We start from the raw sequence: 22234 nt of genomic DNA, 5'->3' as shown, positions 1-22234 counted from the left end.
GGGGGGGGGGGGGGGGGGGGGGGGGGGAAGGGAATGAATCTGGAATTGAAAGTTTTAAAATCAAATGTTCAAATATATATATATATATGTGTGTGTGTGTGTGTGTGTGTGTGTGTATACTATTATTAATACCATCTTACATGTAATTAAGAAAAAAGATATACAGGCACTGAGGCATAGAGATCCACTGGAAAAGTTGAAATGGGTATGGGAGAAAATATGGGAGAGAGCAGATTAGAGGTGGGGATATCCTGTGGGACTGCTGTTTTGGGGGGATGGGTGGGAGAAAAACAGGGAGAAAATTTGTAACTCAAAATCTGGCAGAAAAAAAATAATTAAAAAAAAGAAAGCATTTCATCTACTATCAGGGATTCTTGTTATCTGAGCTTGAATTAACCCCAATATTGGGACATTGGTAAATGGTGTTTTATTTTTAAAGCATGTGTTCTGAAAGTTCTTGATTATCCTATATACTTAGATTTTAGTGTTTTCCTTTTAATTGTCCTTTGATCAATATGTACATAAAAAGAAGCAATAGTTGGATTATGAAACAGATAAAAAGTGTACATATTATAAATAGCCCAGAGAAACAGTGTCCAACTTACCTCAGGGCTAGATTGACAATGATTTGTCAGACATTGTTACTGCAATTTTAGGGAGGTAATATGAATCAGATGTAGCAGTTTTCCCTAAGATTTGTCACCCTGATCTGCATGGAGAATGAATTATTAAATATAAAATGTCGCTTTGTTGTGATTTTTTAAAAGATCATAATCTTTTTAACTTCAAATTTCATGACTTAAAATTAGCTTTCCTTTGTACATGGTATTGTGGATGGAGTTCAGGACTTGGAGTCAGGAAAAGCTGAGTTTAAATCTGACCTCAGATACTTACTAGCTATGTGATCCTGGCTGTTACTTAACCTTTTCAGCCTTAATAGCACTTACCTCCCAAGGTTGTTGTGAAATAAAAAATGAGATGATATTTCTAAAGCATTTTGCAAAACCAAACTCTCTAGAAATCCTGGTTTACTATTATTATCATCATCATTTATTTTGCATATTGTACCAGCTTTTGAAAATTTAAGCTAATGCATAAAACTAAAGGATTAAATTAAAGGCAAAGAGAAGGACTAGAGGGATATATTTTGATTCAGAGGGCAATTTAAAATGTTGTTTGTGAGAAGAGACTTTGTAGGGAACAGAACACTTGAGTGCCATTTAGTTTCTATCTGTAAATTATAAAATGCAATATGGAACTGAGTCATGCTCTATTCCCATCTTATTTTTTTTAATCAAAGGTCATAAGAGGTCCAATGGGTTATTTTTCCATCAAGTTCTTAATAAGCATGGCTATGAAGCCATGGCTACATTTCCTTTGTAAAAATGCCTTTATAAAAACAGTTTTTAAATATTAAATAGCCGAACAAAATATACTTTCTGTCTCATATGTTTGAGTAAAATACTTTGAATTAATAATAACTGACATTTATATAGGAACTTTAAGGATTGTAAAGTAGTGTGTGTGTGTGTGTATTCCCTCATTTGAACAACCTTACAACAAGTATATGAGGCAAGAACAATAGGTATTGTGTCTTTTTATAGGTGAGTATTCAAGAATTAAATTATATATCTGTGGTTTTGCAACTGATTTGAAAATAAGAAATGGAACCTTACTTGACAAAACTTATTTGAAAGAAAGAATGCAAGAGGAAAAGAGGGACAGATCGAAGTATAATAATATTTAGCTGTTGCAAATGCCTTGCACTGCTTAAGAAGCAGAAGCCTACTGCTAAAGCCATCTTTCCCTTTCAGATACTGTGGTTCTTCATTTCTTTTGTCACAATCTTGGGTCTGATGAGAGCTATATTGCTCATTATCTTTTAGATTATCATCTGTACAAGGAACTTCACTAATAGACTTATCATTGCTGGGAACAAGTTTCTGCCTCACACATTGCAATTGTAGCACTTACATCATGAAACTCACTATCTGAAAACTCACTGTTGGATGAGTCAGATAGGATGTTTCTAATTAGTTGTAAAATCTGTTCATCAGAGAGTCTCTTGAACATTGTGTCAGTAAGGACACAAGCAAAGCTATATTATTTTGACAACAAAATTGCAAATTCTGAAAAATGAAAAAAATTAAAATGTAAAATAAACACATGTAAAGATAAATTTTTATTTTACTGTATAAATACAATATTCACAAGGAGAAATGTTATTGATTATGGGGAAAGCACTAATATGAGGAAAGAAATGAACCAATAGGATCAAATGTAGGAAAATTTTCTCTTATTTACAAAAATACATATAGATTTTAAGCATATATATTACTTTATGCATGTCTGAACAGGTTAAATTATGATTTATTTTATATTTGAAAAGTCTTTAGAAAGCTGAGGAATGTTAATAAAAGATTTAGAAAAAATCATGAAATGTAGAATAAATATACCTAAGGCTTTTCAAGTTTCAAATGCCCAAAAACATTTCTGTATCATGTGATATGCTCAGTACTCCCATGTTAAAGAGAGAGAAAAATCATTGGTTTCATTGGAAAAGACACTTTCAATTAAGTAACTCAGTTATAAATGGTATAGAAGAGACTAATAAGAGAAAAAGTAGAGGCACCAGCACCAAATGTGGACACCTTTGATGTAGAGGTAATACACAGATAGATAAGTAAGAGAAAAAGATGAGTATTTATTAAACTCTTATGATATGTCAGGCACTGTGATAAGTTTCAGCAATACAAATACAAGCACGTAAAATAATCCTTACCCTCAAGGAGCTTAACTTCTAAAAGGGGAGATAACACATTCAATGAAGCTAGAAGTGGGAGAAGGTAGAGACACCACAATATACAGACCACCAGGAAGTGGCATGGAGGCCAGGTTTCAGGCAAGATAAGGTGGAAGCTTAGAGTCAAATGCCCCCAGGATGGAGTCTAAGTTTCAGATTGGAGGAAATTTGAAATAATGACTGGAATGGAGGCAGAATGATGTGAAAATGACATGGAAGCATGAGTTCTGGAATTGAGAGACTTCAAGGGAGCATCAATATGAGTATTGAAGTCCCTTAGCATAATGGCAGGAGTTGGGCAAGAGAGGAAGAAGGTGAGCTAAGTGCTCACCTCCTTAATGGACAAACTTCAAATCTGTGGGACATCAAAAAGGTTTCACCACAAAATGGAACATAATATTTGAACACTCTCCCAAAAAAAGTGTTCTATCTAGATCCAGCTCTACCTTCTGTGACACATCCTATGCTTCTTTCACATAATAGCTCTTGATTTTTATTTTCAACTATTTGAAGTGCTGTCAATTAAAGAAGTGGACATGTATATAGTAAGACTGACAGAACATTTGAAATTAGATTTTAAAAATTGTACACTAGTGCCTATCATAACACTTTTCCCATTTAATAGCTCTTTATTGAATGAATGATTGTTGAGAAATCTCCAAAGATAAAGCTCTATTTCTTGTCATTTTCACCAAAATAAGATAGAAAATGTCAAAAATATTTGTCCCTAGAACTTGAATCCAGGTTTTCTGATTCCAGGTCTTTCTCCTCTGTCATGTCACCACTTGAGTAAAAAGATTATTTATATGAACCTATATATGCTTCCTCAAATCCCAGAACACTCTGACAGAAATGGTGTCTTTTGTACAACTTCTAATTTTTCTGTATTTACAGAAATAAAAGGAATGATAAAATCTTCCAAAAATTCCATTAGCTAAAAAGCAGAAGAAATTTTATGAATATAGAGTTCATTTCACACACATTTTTCAGGTTTCAAAACTCACTAGGGATCAAGCTGATTTGACATCACAGAGTTAATATTTTAAAAGATATCCTTTCTACAAAAACAAAATCTTCTTACAATATAGCTACTTAACAGAATCAGAGCAAGACTTTTTATCACAGTCTGCATTTCATTTCCAGGCGGGTGTGCACAACATATGCAATTATTGAGCATTGAGAGTCAGAGGGAACCATTAATTATTTTAACAACCTTTGTAATTTTCAAGTTGACCAGGCTTGGTTTCTTAAACAGTGGCCAAAAGCAGTAAAAACAACTGCATTCAATAAAAGAGAACAAAAGTAGAATGTTGTTGTTATTCAGTCGTGTCCAACTCTTTGTGACCCCATTTGGGGTTTTCTTGGCAAAGATACTAGAGTGGTTTGCCATTTCTTTTTCTAGTTCATTTTACAGATTTTACTGAGGTAAACAGAATTAAATGACTTGCCCAAGGTCACTCAGCTAGTAAGTGTCTGTGGCCAGATGTGAATTCGTGAAGATGAGTCTTTCCTACTCCAGGCCTAGTGCTCTATCCACTGTACCCCCTAGTTTCCAAAAACTATCCAACCATTATTTTAATATTAGAACTGATAAAATAAGTATAGGGGCTTGATTAGGGAGACCCCTGATCAACTTGATGGGTTGACAAAGTGGTGAGCATTTGGGATTTAGATTTCACTTCCCTATAGTAGACATGGAAGATCTATGTAATTAAGCAATTATAGATCCATTTAGGCTTCATTGAAAAAAATGATCAAGTCTCAGTAATTAGGGATGATCTTTTGGACTTGAAGTTTTAGGGGGTTAGGACTACTCCTGAACACAGAAGAGAGAGCAATAGCACTACAAGCACACTTGAGAGATGGTGCAATTGGGGGAGTCTGAGCTTCTCACTGAATAATGACTCCCTTTCAACAGTATCATATTGTAGGGAAAGTACTTTACCTATGGAAAGGGTGGAGGAAGAGAATAAGCACTTTTCTTTCAACTACATATAAAAATATTTTCAACATTCTTTGTTTTTAATTTTGAGTTCTAAATTCAGTCCCTTCTCTAATCCTGTCCTTGAGAGGGCAAGCAATTTGACATAGATTATACATGTGCAGTCATGCAAAACAATAGGCCATGTTGCAAAAATAAACATAGACCAAAAAAGAAAATGAGAAAAAATGAAGAAAGTTTTAAAAAGTATGCTTCCATCTGCTTTCATACTCCATCAGTTCTTTTTCTGAAGGTAGATAGTATTTTCCATCCTGAGTCCTCTGGAATTGTCTTGGATCATGGTATTGATGAGAATAGCTAAGTAATTCACCATTGATCGTTGTCAATATTGCTGTTACTGGGTACAATGTTCTTCTGGCTCAGAACAATCATTTATTAGATGCTTAATATGTTCTAGGCTTTGGAGAGGCAGAGACATAACATCTGCACAAAATATATAGCTACCATGGATGAGAGAACTATGTAACTGAGCAGTAGAAATTCCTAAACCCAATTTCCCTGTATAGAAGAGGGGGATTTTTTGAAAAGTGTGGATCAATCAACAAGAGTTTTAAGTGCCTATTCTGTGCTGGACAAAATTTAATGACCCCAACTCTCAAAGAGTATGCATTCAAGTAAGAGAGAAACAGTGCATTCATGTGTAAGTATATACAAAATAAATCCTTAAAATAAAGGTACTTAAATACAGGGTAGTTGAGTGGGGAGAGCACTAGCAATTGATGGGATCAGAAAGAGATTTGTGTACAAGGTAGTGCTTGAACTGAATAGTAAAGAAAATGCAAGATTCTCTGACATAAAGAGAATGAGGAAATGCATTATAGGTAGTACAAAGTAACTAAGAATTGTCATGGGACATCATGGAACACAGTAGAGTCCCATTTGGCTAAACCATGGAATATTGGAAAGGTAATCATCTATAATGAGACTAGAAAGATACAATGAGACCATTTTGGGAAGGGCTTTAAAAGCACAACAGAGGAATTTGTATTTTATTGTAGAGACAAAAGTATGTGGAATGGAAAATGAGGAATAGTGGATATTATGGAAATAAGGAACTTGAGAGACTGGATGAATATTGGTGTTCTCCAAAAAAATAAAGTTCAGAATGACAGAAAATTTGAAAAGAAAGATTATGAACCCTGTTTTGACCATGTTATATTTGAGATGTCTCAATCAATCTGTTTTCGTTTTGTTGCCTTTTGGAGGGCAATTGGGGTTAAGTGACTTGCCCAAGGTCACACAGCTAGTTTTTTGTGTTAAGTGTCTGAGGTCACATTTGAACTCAGGTCCTCCTGACTCCAGGGCTGGTGCTCAATTCACTGTGCCACCTAGCTGCCCAAGATAATCAGTTTTAAAAGCTGTTATGATAATGCAAATGTTATTGGTAATGCAAAATTGGAACTGAGAAAAGATACTGGACCTGGGCGTATAATCTCTCCAATGACATTTTGTTATCACTCTTCTTTTTTACTTGAAAATTTTACTCATTTCTTGTAAGGAGTGATGATAAGAGCTTGCAGACTAGGCAAAATTACATCAGACTTCAACTATTTCCCTGGAAGATACCGTATTTTATGTCAATTCTCTGGACATTACTGCAATGGCACATGTCTAGAGACAAGTTTTACATGTAGATTCACTAGCATTCACACTATGCTTTGATCTATTTGGAATTTGACTAATCCATATGTACAGAAATGAATCAAATCCTTTGAAATAATCAATAAGAGTTTTTTTATATAATATGGTCCTTTAACATTGTTTTGTTCTTCAGTATTCATGAAACTGTGTCAGAATTTTTAGCCTACCCTTTTGACTCCCCAGCCAATGTTTTCTTGTGTTTGTAGTGTTTTATTTTTTTCTCAGTGGTACAAGCTTTAACTATTTTCTAGAAAATATAAACATGTAACTGGCCTATATTTGGGAAGATTCCTGATGTTCTCATCTTTTGGTAATAGATATGTGATGCCTTCTGTTAAGAAAAATGCAGCAGGCTTGAATCAGGGAGGAAGCTGGTAAAGTGCTTTGTGAGCAATTCATATGCCACTCTGAAGATTTTGAGCCAATAATTATGGATCTCATCCAGACTGCCACTTTCCAGTTTTGGAGAGAAGTTGGAATTGCAGGCACCTCCCTTGATGCAGTCATTCTGTTGCTCATATTGACAGTGCATAAGCTTTTTATTTTGCATTTGACCCAACCTACACTTTTGTTGTTTTCTTCTACTTTTGACCATGTAGAAAACCAGAAAATTTCCATATCCTCCTTCTTTAGGGTTTGTCTCTCTCCTCTAATTCCTTTGCTTCTATCATTGATGTGATATAGTTTTCAATTAGTTTGTGATTTTTTTGTTGTTGTTCTTGTGTTGCTTTGATTCATTATAATATCTTAATCTTTTGGCTTTTGTTGTCAGTTGTTGACTGAGAACTTCTGATATATTTTTTGTCCTGGTTCTGTTTTTCATGTTTCTTTTTATTGCCTTCATTCAGACAATATATTGCACAAATTTTCTTTTACATATGCCTATATATTGATATCATATAGCTTAATATTTATGTAATTTTCCAATATTTTTACATAACTCTTTGATAGTTTTTTCATGCCACTTCTGCCATTGAGGTATTTGATATCTAACCTTAGAAACATTCCTATATAGCTCTTCTTTTTATATGATCCTATAATAGCAACAGTCACAGCATATGTTATTATATTCAAATCTTGAGGTGTTTTTACATTCTGTCAAATAATGTAGGAGGAAGTTTCTTCATAATGTTTATTCACAGATACAAGCTTGTTCAAAATACTTTTTAAATAGCTGTTTTGTTAGTTGAATCCACGAAGCCAAATTCAAAAAGGGCTTTTTGAAATTGCATGCTAAGAATTCTTACTTCTTTTTTTTAATTCAATTTTTAATTTATTAATTTGTTTGTTTCCTTTTAGTTCACAGGATTCAATTCCACAATTCCTTGAATTTCACATTTTGTCCCCCTCCTTCCCCTCCCCCCCATGGCGTCTTATAATCAAGTATAGGATCTGTAAATACTTTCACATTATACAATGGTCAGGTTATAAGGATGGATTATACCAGCTGGAATGAAAAATGATAAAGAGGACATAAAATCAAATAAGAGAACGAAAAAGATCAGGTATTTTGCTTCCACCTGGATATAAATTTAGTTCTTTCTAGTTCTTTCTCTGGATGCACGTTTTTCTCTCCATCATGCGTCTTTTGGGATTGACTTATATCCCTGCATTGTTGAGAAGAGTCCAGTCTATCAAAGTTGGTCATCACACATACGTTGTGTCTGTAATTGTGTACAAATTCCTCCTGGTTCTACTCTTCTCACTCAGCATCAGTTCTTTTAAGCCTCTCCAGGTAAATATGAAGACCACCTGCTCCCCGTTTCTTATAGCGCAATAATATTCCACTATCAGACTTGTGGAGAGGGAATGACTTTATGACAAAACAGGAATTAGAGAACATTATAAAATGTAAAATGGATAATTTTGACTACATGAAATTGAAAAGTTTCTGTACAAATAAAGCCAATGTAACCAAGATTAGGAGGGAGGTGGGAAATTGGGAAAGAATCTTTACAACCTATGTCTCTGACAAAGGACTCATCTCTAAAATATACAGAGAACTGAGTCAAATTTATAAGAATACAAGTCATTCCCCAATTGATAAATGGTCAAAGGATATGAACAGGCAGTTTTCAGAGAAAGAAATTAAAGCTATCTATAAGCACATGAAGAAATGCTCTAATTCACTATTGATTAGAGAAATGCAAATCAAAACAACTCTGAGGTACCACATCTCACCAGTTAGATTGGCTAAGATGACAAAACAGGAAAATGACAAATGCTGGAGAGGATGTGGGCAAACTGGAACACTAATGCATTGTTGGTGGAGTTGTGAACTGATCCAGCCTTTCTGGAAAGCAATCTGGAACTATGCTCAAAGGGCTATAAATACTTTCATACCCTTTGATTCAGCAATACCACTCCTAGGGTTATATCCCAAAGAGATCATAGAAATGGGAGAAAGACCCATATGTACAAAAATGTTTATAGCAGCTCTTTTTGTTGTGGCAAAGAATTGGAAATTAAGGGGGTGTCCATCAATTGGGGAATGGCTGAACAAGTTGTGGTATATGCATGTTATGGAATATTATTGCGCTATAAGAATTCTTACTTCTTATTCAAAATCATTTGAGACATTAGCATTATTTTTACCCTCCATTTCATTATTAGATAACATTCCTGGCATTTGTGTTAAGCATTATGAAGTCTTTGCTTATGCTTGGTAAGATCTGTTTCCAATTGTGTTATGATGTAGTCCTGGTACCTAATAAAAGTTTTATCTTTCATATACAGTTTTAGTTTGTGGGTTATTTTTGTTTCTGATTTATTCCTAGGTGTCTTGCCTCCTTGAGATTCTAGAACCCAAAGGAGCACCATTCACTCTGCAATCCTCCATGTTAAGATAATAACTGATAGTTCCCATTAGGCCCAGTCTACAACTCTATGCTGCTCCATCAATTCTTTTAAACACATAGGAGCAGTTTCATTACACTGTCAGAAATTCTAATCCCACCAGTGGTATTACCTTAACACAACTGGCTTATATGTCAGGTTCTATGCCATACTGTTATAGATGCCATAGCATTCTCAGGGCACTCAAAATCCTCATTATATGGCAACTTGACCAGATTTCTCTTTCTTTCATTTAACATATCCAATCATATACCAAATTCTTGGTGATTTTTTTAAATGCCACTCAATTCGCCTCAATTTTTTACAATAACATCAGTAAACTACTGTTTGAATCAAACAGGCAGCTTCTTAACTGTTTTCCTTACTTCCAGTTTCTTCCCATTTAAAACTGTCATGCACAGACCCTCAAAATTAATTTTCACAAAATATCGCTTTCATTATATTAAATTTTTGCTTAATTTTTCCCCATTGCCTTTTAATTCCAAACATTTCAGTATGACATTAAAAGCTCTTCCAATTATTGCTCCACTCTAACTTTACAACTTTTTCCTGATGTTCCTCTAATACCACAACCATGCTGGTCCTCACTGTCTCCTGAACATAATAGAACATTGAGTGAAATTATACTCTAAAGTACCTTCCAAATCTAAATTCTGGGATCCTGCACTCTGGTTATCCTTTTCGCTTTGTTAGACACTCACAAACCCTCACAGTTGGGCAGCTATTTCAAATGGTTCCTTAAAAAGAATTCCTTCTAACACATGCCTAAAAGGTGGTGTTCTGGCCTTTCTTGACAATCTCTGGTGAATGACTACTCACTACCACCAAAGACAGTTCAATCTACTATAAATGCCTTTAACTGTTATGAAGTTTTCTTTACATCAAGTCTACATTCTCCTGTCTTTAACTACTATTTACTGTTCTTAGTTCTACCCTCTAGGACCAAAAACAACAAATCGAACACCTCTTTCTAAGTGATAGTTTTTTGAAATACTTTAGAGTGAAGAATTCATCCTTCCCCCAAATCTTGTTTTCTCCAGGCTAAGCAACTATTTCCCTTAACCAGTATTCATGTGACATTGTATAAAGATCCTTCATTACAACCTGGCCTGGGAGCCCTCCTCCTTAAATTTCAGTTTATTCAATTTGGGCCAGTGTTACAACCTTTCTAGATCTTTTTAAATCTGTCATTCAGTGTGCTATATATACTTCTCAACTTCATGACATCTTCAAATTTTATAATCTTGACACCTATCATTCTTTCAAAGTATTCCTTTTTCCTGTATTAACAATTTTTTCTTAGAGGTACAAAAGATCAAAGCTGTTATGTAGAAAGATTTTAAAGAAATGTAAGAAGATGTGTTTGGTGACATGTCATCATGAACTCAGTTTTTTTTTTAATTTTAACAATTATTTCTGTTGTGCAGGCCATAAATTCTGCTTTAATGATTTTTTTTCTTTTTAATCATTCAGGAACATGATGCCCCATAGGGTTTTCTGTCTTCTCAGGTTTCGGTTAATTTTATTTTATCTTTCAATATTTATTCATAGACTTCTGGATTTGGTTAGCTAATGCAGAGCTCATATTCCCTTCTATTGTTACTATTTTCCCTATTAGTTTATCTCTTTGTGCTCAAAGTCATTGAGTGATTTTTCCTCATGAGATCTTTAGTAATTTCTTCATTTCTTCCATATATTCCCCTATTCTTAATTTTCTACCTTCTTTCCTTCCATGGGTAGGAACTCAAAGTTGTCTCATAACCTTCTACTCTGTAGAATTAACTTTGAACTGGCCTCAGTTTCTTCCACAGATGACTCCTGGGTAGTTAGAACTGACCTCAGCAGGATTCCGGTCCCTTATATATCAGGCTATGTGGATCTTCATACATATAGACACACACACTGGCACAGTATCCCTATTCCCTTTTTCCCTCAGTTCTCTGACTAAATACAATTGCAGCATAGCATCCTGTCATGTTGACATTCTAGGTAAAGAAAGCCTCTGGCTTTTGGCTTTGCATGGCATAGGAAGAGGGGCCAAAGCTTAATTCTGTTGCAAGCACTTTGGCAATTTTGTGCAGCCTTGGAAGAGCAAGATGGTTGATGAACAAGGAAATGCTGAGTGGGAATGTTAGGAATTAGGGATTAGCCTTCCCTGTTGTTAGTTCATTAGGTTGTTACCTCATTGTTATTGGTGTCTTAGATTTTGGAGACAAATGAAATTGCTTTATCTCTTATGTACAATTTCTTTTTTGGAGAGATATGAGAGGTTATGCAGATTAAAGAAAATGGCTGATCCTCCTTTTTGTTAGTTATGTGAACAAGGAGTTGTAAATGTGGATTTGAAATAATGTAGAGTGACAAAGGCAAAACCAGAAGAACACTATACACACTGACAAAATAATAATTATAATAATTAGCATTTACTTCCCTCCTAGACTATCTATATCCTGCCCAAGGCCCACCTTTTCTCTGAAACTTTCTAAGTAATTCTACCACCACTCCCCCTTAGAGTATGTTGGTAGATGTTTAACTGGCTCTTCAGGGAGAATATGTATTCATGAAACACTTTTAAGTGTAATAATCATTATTAACATTTCATCCGTTGTTTTGTTAAGTATAGAAAATGTGAAAAATCAATAAAACTCTTATTTTTAGTAGTTTTCTATTTCTGAGGTATAAATGCTCACTTTGAAAATTTTAACAATTGATCCTCATAAGCCAGTTTGAATTGCCTTCAGCACAGACATGCCCATCTCTGATCTAATAAAATATTTACAATCTATAGAATTTGCATAGAAATAAGTGGGTTTTTTTGTTTAAATGCTTCATCTATCTTGTCCCTTGAATAAAATTACACGCAAGCAGGGACCACATCTTATCCCCTTTAGAATCTAGCACAGAACAAAATAAATAATACATACTCAATATTTATTTGTGGAATTGAATTTCAATCATACAATGAATTGCCCATTTAAAACTCATTGCTTTCTTTTCTGAAGATGTTTTCCATACTCCATTTGATAGTTTGTGTAAATCTGAAAAAAAAAAATTTCTCATATCATATAAAAAACAAAAACTGACAAATAAATATCTACCACAGACATATTTTTTCCATAGGAACATGTGTCTATTAGGTATCTAACATGTGCAAGGCACTGTCCTAGGTTTTATGTACACTTCTTTGGCATAGTGCAAATAGTTTTGTCTTTTTCTCTATTCACTTATATATGCATGAACACAAATGGAATTACATTATCATGACAGATATGCATTGTGTGCCTACTCAATAAACAGTGTATACTTATACATCTTTCCTTTTTTATTCAAGTTGACTTTTTTTTTAGTAAAATAAAAAGCCATCAATAATACAGAAAAAAAAGGAGCCAGGATGACAGAGAAAAGGCAGGAATACTCAGGAGCTCTCCCAAATTCCCCTCCAAACAACTTTATAGAAGGCCTCAAAACAAATTTTCAAGTCCAAGACAACTTAGAAGGTTGGCAGGAAATTTCTGCCACACCAGGGTAAGAGTACAGCACAGTTCAGTTCAGGCAAAACCCTGGCACAAGCCAGCAATAGTCCACACCTTGGCAAGTTGCTTGGGAGCAGCTGAATCAGCAACAGTAGCTTACAGAGCTCTCAACCCACAAACAGTAATGGAATTGAATTAGTCAAAAGTAGATTACAGGGGCCACTTTACTGGCCCTGGGTACAAGAATGGTGTACGACCCATTTGCAGTTCTGGATTGGAATCTTGCTTCTTGGTCCCAGGTCAAGTAGGAGCACTAACACACCAGAGGTTGTGGCCACAGGGATGTGGGGAATCTGGTCAAAGTTCCAGAGCAGAAAAGAGTGCTAGTGATTGTTTGCAGAGCATAAACCAGGAGAGGAATAAACACATCTCTTCTTAGATCATACCAACTTGGAAAAACTAAAAACTTTCATACCCCCAGAACTAGCTCTGAAAATATTTGTCAAAAAAAAAAAAACAGGAATGGAGTCCAACTTTACCATAAGATTAAAAGTCATGATTAGAAATGGGGTTAGAAAATGAGCAAACAACAAATGAGGAAGCTAAGCATAGAAAGTTACTATGGTGACAGGAAAGATCAAAACACAAACTCAGAAGAAGACAACAAATCTACAACTGCTACATCCAAAAGCCTCAAAGAAAAATGTGAATTGGTATCAGACCCCAGATGAATTCCTGGAAGAATGCAGACAAGATTTTTAAAATTAAATAAAGAAGTAAAGGGGAAAATGAGAAAAGAAATGAGAGTCATGCAAGAAAAATCATGGAAAAAATTAAGAGTTTGGTAAAGGAGGCAAAAATAATATGAAAGAGGGGTGGCCAAGTGGCTCAGCGAGTAAGAGCACCAGCTCCAGTGTCGGAATGACCTGGGAATCAAATCCAAGCTCAGATACTTAGCACCACACCCAGAAATAACTGGCTATGTAACCTTGAGCAAGTTACTTAACCCCAATTGCTTTTTAAAAAAAAGTACTGGTACACTTAAAAAAATAATAATAATATGAAAGAAAACAACACCTTAATATATAGAATAGGCCAAATGGTAAAAAATAGTTTTAAAAATATTCTGAGGGACTCTTTAATATGCAGAATTGACCAAATGAAAAAAGAGGTTCAAAAATTCACTGAAGAAAAAAAACTTTTTAAAAAGTAGTATTAGCCAAATGGAAAAGAAAATACAAAAACTCAGCGAAGAAAATAATTCCTTAAAAAGTAGAATTGGGCAAATGGATTCTAATGACTCCATGGGACATCTAAATAAAAAACAAAAATCAAAATCAAAAGAAAATCAAAACCAACAAAACAAAAATCAAACAAAATCAAAAGAAAAAAAAATACAAGAAAATGTGAAATGTCTCATAGGGAAACAAACAACTCACCTGGAAATTAGATTGAGGAGAGATAATGTAAAACATGGACAACCTGAAAGCCATGACAAAAAATAAAATAAAAGCCTAGATAGCATCTTTCAAGAAATCATTAAGGAAAATTGCCCTAATGTTCCAGAAATATAGAAATCAAAAGAATCCACTGATCACCTCCTGAATGAAATCCCAAAACAAAAGCTCCAAGGAACATTATAGCCAAATTCCAGAGCTCACAGGTCAAGAAGAAAATGCTGCTAGTAGTTAGAATGAAATCAGGATCACAGGAGCTTCTACATTCAAGGTTCAGAGGGCTATTCAGAGGAAGCCCCACCAAGAAACTCAACATGTCTATTTATAAGATCCAGGCAAGAAAGATCTTTGACTCTCATGGAAACCCCATTGTTGAAGTCAATCTCTACACTGAAAAAGGTCAGTTCTGAGCTACTGTGCCCCATGTTGCTTCTACTGGTATCCATGAAGCCCTAGAGCTCTGAGACAATGATGGGACCTCCCACATGGGGAAAGGAGTCTCAAGTGGTTGAGCACATCAATAAGACTATTGCCCTAACCCTGACAAACAAGAAACTGAATGTTATGGAGCAGCAGATTGACAAATTGATGATAGAGATGGATGGCACTGAGAACAAATCTAAATTTGTTGCAAATCCTATATTGGGAGTGACTCTAGCTGTTTTTAAGACCAGAGCTGCTGAGAAACATATCTCCCTGCACCACTGTATTGCTGACCTTGCAGGCAATGATTAAGTCATGCTGCCAGTTCCAGCCTTCAATGGGATCAATGGTGGCTCCCATGCTGGTAACAAGCTGGTCATGCAGGAGTTCATGATCATCTCTGTTGGAGTAGAAAACTTTAAGGAGGCAATGCACATTTGAGCTGAGCTCTACCACAACCTAAAGAGTGTGATTACCTGCTAAATAGTGCTATTGGTAAGGCTCTACTGATAAGGTCATAATTGGCATGGATGTTGCTGCCTCAGAATTCTTCTGGTCTGGGAAATATGACTTGGACTTCAAGTCTGCTGACGATTCCAATAGATAGATATCCCCTTCTGAGCTTAGGGACCTCTAACAGAGTTTCATCAAGGACTATCCAGTGGTATCTATTGAAGATCCCTTTGACCAGGATGATTGGGAAGCTTGGAAGAATTTCACTGCTACTGTAGACATCCAGGTGGTAGAGGATGATCTCACAGTGGCCAATCTCAAGCACATTGAAGACTGTGAAAGAGAAAGCCTGAAACTGCCTCCTACTCAAAGTGAACCAGATCAGTTTCCATGACTGAATCTTTCCAGGCATGCAAGCTGACCCAGTCCAATAGGGGGGTAGGAGGAAGAGTAATGGCTTCCCATCTTTCTGGGGAGACTGAAGATATATTCATGGAAGACCTGGTAGTGGATGTCTGTACTGGACAGATCAAGACTGGTGCCCCCTGCTGATCTGAGCATCTGACCAAATATAACCAGCTTCTCAGAATCAAAGAAGACCTTGGCAACAAGGCTATATTTGCTGGAAGGAACTTCAGAAACTGTCAGGCCAAGTAAGCTTTGTGGACAGGAGGCCTAAGAGCTCACAGGTGCCAGTCACCTCTGTACGAGTCTTCCTGTACTAAGAATGAGCAGCACCATGTACTAGACCAGTTTTGTTTTGGGGGCATGGGCTTCTGTTGCTTAACTTCCCTCTCCCTTCCACCTTTCTGTGATGTTATCACTGCTTCATTAGAACTGTCTTACACCAGAGATACCTGATCATCTGGCTCTATCAGAAGACCTTTGTCATCTTGTGATTAGGATAGAATGACCTGTTCTCACTCCCAACCCTGGTGTCGATGTGTGAAGCCATGTACTTTTGATGCAGCCCCAATGAACCCACAGGTCAGATCTCTAGTGGCTTCCATGTGTAAAATAAAAGTGTTTAAGGAACCCACTGGAAAAAACAAGGTTCAGAGGGCTTAGACTATGATATTCCAAAGGGCAAAGGAGGTAAGATTACAACTAAGAACCACCTAGAGAGCAAAACTGATTATTATCCTTCAGAGTAAAAAATGGATATTCAATGAAATAGAAGACTTTCAATCCTTGCTGATAAGATAGAACTGAATAGAAATTTTGACTTTCAAATATAAGAATCAAGAGAAGCATTTTAAAAAGGTAGAGAGAAAAGAGAAATCATAAAAAATTCAATAAGATTTAACTGCTTGCATTCCTATATGGTGAGATGATACTTGTAACTTCTAAGAACTTTATCGTTATTGAGACAGTTAGGATTATATATAGACATAAGACACAGATCTGAGTGGAATATAATGAGATATTATCTTTAAAAATAATAAAAATTAAGGTCTGAGAAAAAGGAATGCACTGGGAAAAGGGGAAATGATATGCAGAATAGGGTCAATCATCTCACATAAAAGAGGCCTGAAAGAGCTTTTAAAATGAGGGGAAGATAGCGAAAGTGTGTTTGTGTGTGTGGGGGGGGGGGGAGGTTAAGGCCTGAACCTTATTCTCATCAAAATTGGCTCAAAGAAGGAACAACATACAAGATCAGTTGGGAATAAACATATATCTTACTCTACAGAGAAGTAGGAGGAGAAAGGGATAAGTGTGTGTGTGTGTGTGTGTGTATGTGTGTAGGGGGTGGGGGAGAGTAATAGAAGGGAGGGTATATTGGGGAGGCAGCAATCACAAGCAAAACACTTTTGAGGAGGGATTGAGTAAAAGGAGAAAGTAGGATAAACTGAGGATGAAATAGAATAGAGGGAATAAAGTTAATAATCATAACTGGGAAAAAATTTATAGTAAGTTTCTCTGACAAAGGCCTAATTTCTAAAATACATAGAAAATTGAGTCAAATTTATAAATATACAAGCCATTACCCAATTGGTAAATGGTTAAAGGATACAAACAGGCAGTTTTCAGATGAAGTGATCAAAGCTATCCATAGTCATATTAAAAATGCTCTCAATCACAGGAATGCAAATTAAAACAAATCTGAGATGACACCTCACACCTATCAAAATTGAAATTGAGAAATGTTGGAGGAGTTATGGGAAGAATTGACACATCAATTCACTGATAGTAGAGTTATGAACTGATTCAAGTATTTTGGGGAGCAAGTTGGAAATATCCCCAAAGGGTTATAAAACTTCAGGTACCATTTGAGCCATCAATACTACCAGGTCTGTATTTCAGAGAGTTAAAAAACAAAAAGGGAAAGGACCTATGTGTACAAAAATACTTGTAACAACTATTTAGTAATGGCAAAGAATTGGAAACTGGAAATGTCCATCAACTGGGGAATGACTGAACAAATAGTGGCATGTGATTGTGATGGAATACTATTGTTCTATAAGAAATGATGAGAAGGATGCTATCAGAAAAACCTAGAATGACTGGCATGAACTGATGCAAAGTGAAATGAGCAGAACTGGGAGAACATTGTACACAGTTACAGCAATATTGATGATAATCACCTGTTACTGATTTAACTGTTCTCCACAATACAATGAACGTATGATGAAAAATGTTATTCACCTCCAGAGAAAGAACTGATGAAGTCTGAAGGCATATTGTAGCACACTTTTTTTACTTTGTTTTAGGCTTTCTTTTTTTACTCTATTTTCCTTCATAACATGACTAATATAGGAATATGTTTTGCGTGACTGCACATGTATAATCTATATCAAATGGTTTCCTGTCTCAGTGAGGGTGAGGAAGGGGAAGAAGAGAAAGAAATTGGAACTCATTTTTTTAATGAATGTTAAAATAGTTTTTACATGTAATTGGGAAAAATTAAATAGACAAAAACCCGATGAATTGGGCATACAATTAAAAAAAACTAGAAATCTGAGCAATTAAAAACACACAAAAAATAGACATTTTAAAAATCAAAAGAAAATCATAAAATTAAAAGCAGAAAAATAGAATTGAAAGATAAAATTAAGAACTAGGGTTTGGGTAGGAGAGTAAATGAGAGTCCATTAATAATTTGATTTAAAGAGAAAGAGGGAAACACAATTGCCATTATCACAAATGCAAAAGGTGAATTCAGATAAAAGAAATCTTATTCACCACCCCACCTACACACAATACCTTTCAGCACAGGCTAGATACAATATGAAAAACTTGGGAAAGATTTAACAAAAAGAGCAACAAAGTTAAAGAACTGGAGAACAAGAGAGGTTAAAGGTATAGGGGTCATTTTATCCAGGCAAGAAAAACTAAGAGGTTATCTTTTAATCCTCTTCCTATAGAATAAGTAATTCATCAGGTTTATTTTTTCATTTTTCTTATAGGCTTTAACTGTATTATTGTTGTAGTTTATCTATAAAGAAAAATTGAAAACCTTCAAGGAGAGGGATCTTGAAGTCTTCCTTCCTTTCTAGAGGAAAATAGAATAGATGCCTATCTGTCTGAAATGAACCATGTATTAGGAGTAAGCAGAATGATTTATAAATGAGCATACAAAACAAACCTTCCCAGAACTCAGCAATCTTCTCACTTATCAAGAATAAGGAAAGCATTAGCCTGCTTTAATTGTTCACCCCAAAGATCAGTATCCAAGGTAATTGAAAAAAAGGGTATTTCTAATCTCGTAGTAGATGACCTCTCAAGGTCACTTCTGTCCTGATGATTCTATGTAGTATTATTTTAGAAAGGATTTTTTTTACAGTTAATATAATCCTGACATAACTTTTTTTAATTGATTAATTCATTTTGGTTTAAACCTATAATTTCACACTCTCCTTTTAAGCAATAAATTTCTAAAACTATAAACTCTGCAACTTAAAATTTTCAAGAGCTAGCTGTTGGCAATGAGACTTTAATGACAGATTCAGGGACACAAACCTAGCTATATGTCAGAAGCAAAACTAAAACCGAGGTCTTTTTGTGTCTTGAGGACACTCTTTCTAAAATACCACATTGCCTCTTAATTCCCATGTTTACTTAAATATCAAAAATCTATGTTTTGATTCATCTGTGTACTCCCTCCATCCATGAAGTTCACAATTGTCTCCTAGCCTTAGTAGCTGAATTTGTGATTGGCTGTGGCAAAAAAAAAAAAAAGAAAAAATTATCACCTGCTGTCTATCCCTCTGGTGCTGAGCCTTTCTATGCTTATTAGTTAGGATGGTCCTCATACAGTCTGTCACTGCTCCCAAACTTGAAGCTTTTCAAGGTTGGCAAGACCTGCCAGAGTTTTGTATTATGCTGGCATAGCCTTTGAGAATCCAAGGTCACCTCTAAATCACAATTAATTATCAAGAAAGATTTCAGTGGAGGTCTAATTACTGCATCTATTGAATAATTTTATTGTACCTGCTACATTGACACTATCCTTCATATTGTTCCAAATTAAGTGTTTTTCAAAAGTCCCCCAAAATCCATCTTCACAGAATAAAAGCACCATACAATCTCTTCTATGATAAATATAAATTCTGCATTTTGAGGGAAAAGGGTAGAGTTATAAGTTTATAGATTACAGTTATAGAGTTATAGAATTATAGGTTATAGAAGTAAAAGTGACTTGCCACACTACCTTTTAGCTCCTCTCCTCTCTTTTATGCAAAAACATGCTTATGTAATCATAGACTGAATCATGATGCTTTCTATTAGTATTCACAACATATAGCTGACTGCCTTAACCAAATAAATAAGGTATGCTTCTAAGTAATGTTGTATCATTAGTGAAAGTGTTTTTGAGTATGGCCGCTTCTTTCATTTAGGAGTTCTCATTCTTCATTCGTGTTCTGAAACTTCTATACTATTTGCACAGTGCAGTTTTTACAGACTGGGAATAGATTTCATTTATTTCTGTTTATAGTTCCAAATTTGTTTTCAAAAAGATAGTCATACTCTAAACTCAATATTCAAGGTCATAGCTTTTTAACATGTATCAAATCCTGGCATCTGATACTAAGAACATCCAAATTCTAGGGTTCTTATTTTATTAATTACAAATATTAAGAGACATATAGAGAAGTAATTAACGTATAGTTGTACTTTGCGAAAATACACATCATCAGGCCTTCTATAAAACCACAAACATGTATTTCATCAGATGACATGAATCTCTGTTTCTTGTGAAAGGCATACTAGCATGAAAATAGATATATCTAGGTGCCAAGTAACAACAAGAGTCCATCCAGAAGTGCCAAAATAAAAGCAGTTGCTCAAGAAATATGACAAGCTAAGTTTGATTCAAGGTAAAAGAAAGGCTTCCAAGTGTGATTGCTAATATTATTTATGTGGCTTGAGCCAAGTGAGGGGGGATGAGAAGGTGCAACAGGAAAAACTATATTTCAGTACAGAGATACATAATAACCAGAAAGAATACAATTACAATTGATGTTTTAAGCAAAGTTCATTTTGAGTCAAAGAAAATGTTAATCTGTGTCATATATATTATGATGGAATTCACACCATGATGTTATAAATGCAATGAATAGGAAAAAGGGGAAAGGGACAGTGTTTAAAAGAAAATTTAGGCATAATTTGAAAAGATAATTATAGGCAAATGTAACAAAAGAAAAGATTAAATGGAGCAATAAGAACTTGAGAATAATTATGTGATAATTAGCAAGGACTCTTTTTCCATCTAGAGGTAGGGGGCAGGAAAGGAAAATGGGGTGAGAGGGAAAATGGCATAGAAAAAATAAATCATAACTACTGCAACGTTTTAGTTGTCAAGTAGTTTTATTATAAATATTATTTCAACAGCACCTCCATTTCTTAATATTTATTGTCAATGTTGTGTAAAATGCTTTAGTTATAGCAGACATAATTTCAAGATACTCTACAAACAGAAAGATAATTAGCACCCTGTCTTTGGCAAATTTCATTTTAAACTCTGTCTGGTTGTAACCTTCACCCTGTCCCTGGAACCATTTTGGAGACTAAAGGTAGCCAGTTATAGTAGGGATTTGGGTGTGTGGCCAGCTAATTTCTTGGAGCACCAGGGCATATTCCAGGGCTTCTTAGACTTTTTCCACCCTTGACTCCTTGAGTGCTTTTCAAACTGTGGGTCTCAACCCCATATGAGGTCATGATCCATAGTTTAAGAGATTGGAGTGGGGGGAATTCAAAAAGAAAACCAAAACATTTAGTCCTTAAATCAGTCATTTGCCCAGGGGTATTATAGACTCTTGGGTTCTTCATCCCTTTGTTTCTTTGTACTTTGTGCTTTGTTTCTTTGGAGACGAAGCCAAGATGGGATGTTGGGAAAAAAGAGCAAGAGTCATAAAAATAGACACTCTGAGTCCATTTACCTGCCCCTTGTTCACTGCTGTGGGAGACAGAACTAATTGCCCATCTTTTTTTATTCAGATAGAATATTTGAGAAATATGGAATGCAAGAACCCTCAGTTCTGGTATTCACAGAAAGAACCCATTCAGTCTAGTGAGGAGAATCTCTCTAGAGAGAGAGGGAAAACTTTGAAAAATAAGAAAATACATAGTTTTTCTATTTTAAAAAAATCTTCCATAGGTCAGAAATAGAGATGGAAAGAATAAAGATGATGTTGTTGTGATAATATTATACATTTGAATCATCTACTTTTTTGTAAATGCAGCACAAACACATTGTCATTGTTGTTTCCAGGAGCCTTTCTAGTCACCTATTTTAAATGTTACTATTGTTGAGGCACTTTCAGTTGTGTCTCACTCTCAGTGACCCCATTTGAGGTTTTCTTGGCAGAGATATTGAAGTGGTTTGCCATTTTCTTCTCCATCTCATTTTACAGATGAAGAAACTGAGGCAAACAGGGTTAAGTGATTTACCCAGGGTCATATGACTAGTAACTGCCTGAGGTCACATTTTAACTCAGGAAGGTGAGTCTTCCTGACTCCAGGCCCAGCACTCTATCTATGCTATGTTGTTTTAATATACAAAGACAATAAATATGTCAGGAATATTCTTAATCACCTCACAAGTACAGTCATTTCCCACCTTTGCATTCCCAGCACCTAGCAGATTCACATATCCTTTTTTTTTCCCTGAATAGTAGGCACTTGA

The 22234-nt window shown here is 35.2% G+C and overlaps 1 protein-coding gene and 1 pseudogene across 7 annotated transcripts in view; both read left to right on the top strand.

Moving 5' to 3' along the window:
* GRIA4 (glutamate ionotropic receptor AMPA type subunit 4) overlaps window positions 1-22234 on the top strand; it is a 484847-nt gene that overhangs the window by 312622 nt on the left and 149991 nt on the right. The gene's annotated exons all lie outside the window — the stretch shown is intronic.
* LOC138155222 (alpha-enolase-like) lies at window positions 14929-16139 on the top strand (annotated as a pseudogene).

The sequence above is a fragment of the Petaurus breviceps genome, unplaced genomic scaffold (genome assembly GCF_028583685.1).
Source record: "Petaurus breviceps papuanus isolate PSGF00001 unplaced genomic scaffold, PetGlider_PUasm1.0 91133, whole genome shotgun sequence".
Classification (NCBI taxonomy): domain Eukaryota; kingdom Metazoa; phylum Chordata; class Mammalia; order Diprotodontia; family Petauridae; genus Petaurus; species Petaurus breviceps.
The sequence above is the reverse complement of the archived record's forward strand: the minus strand, read 5'-3'. Positions and strand labels throughout refer to the sequence as shown.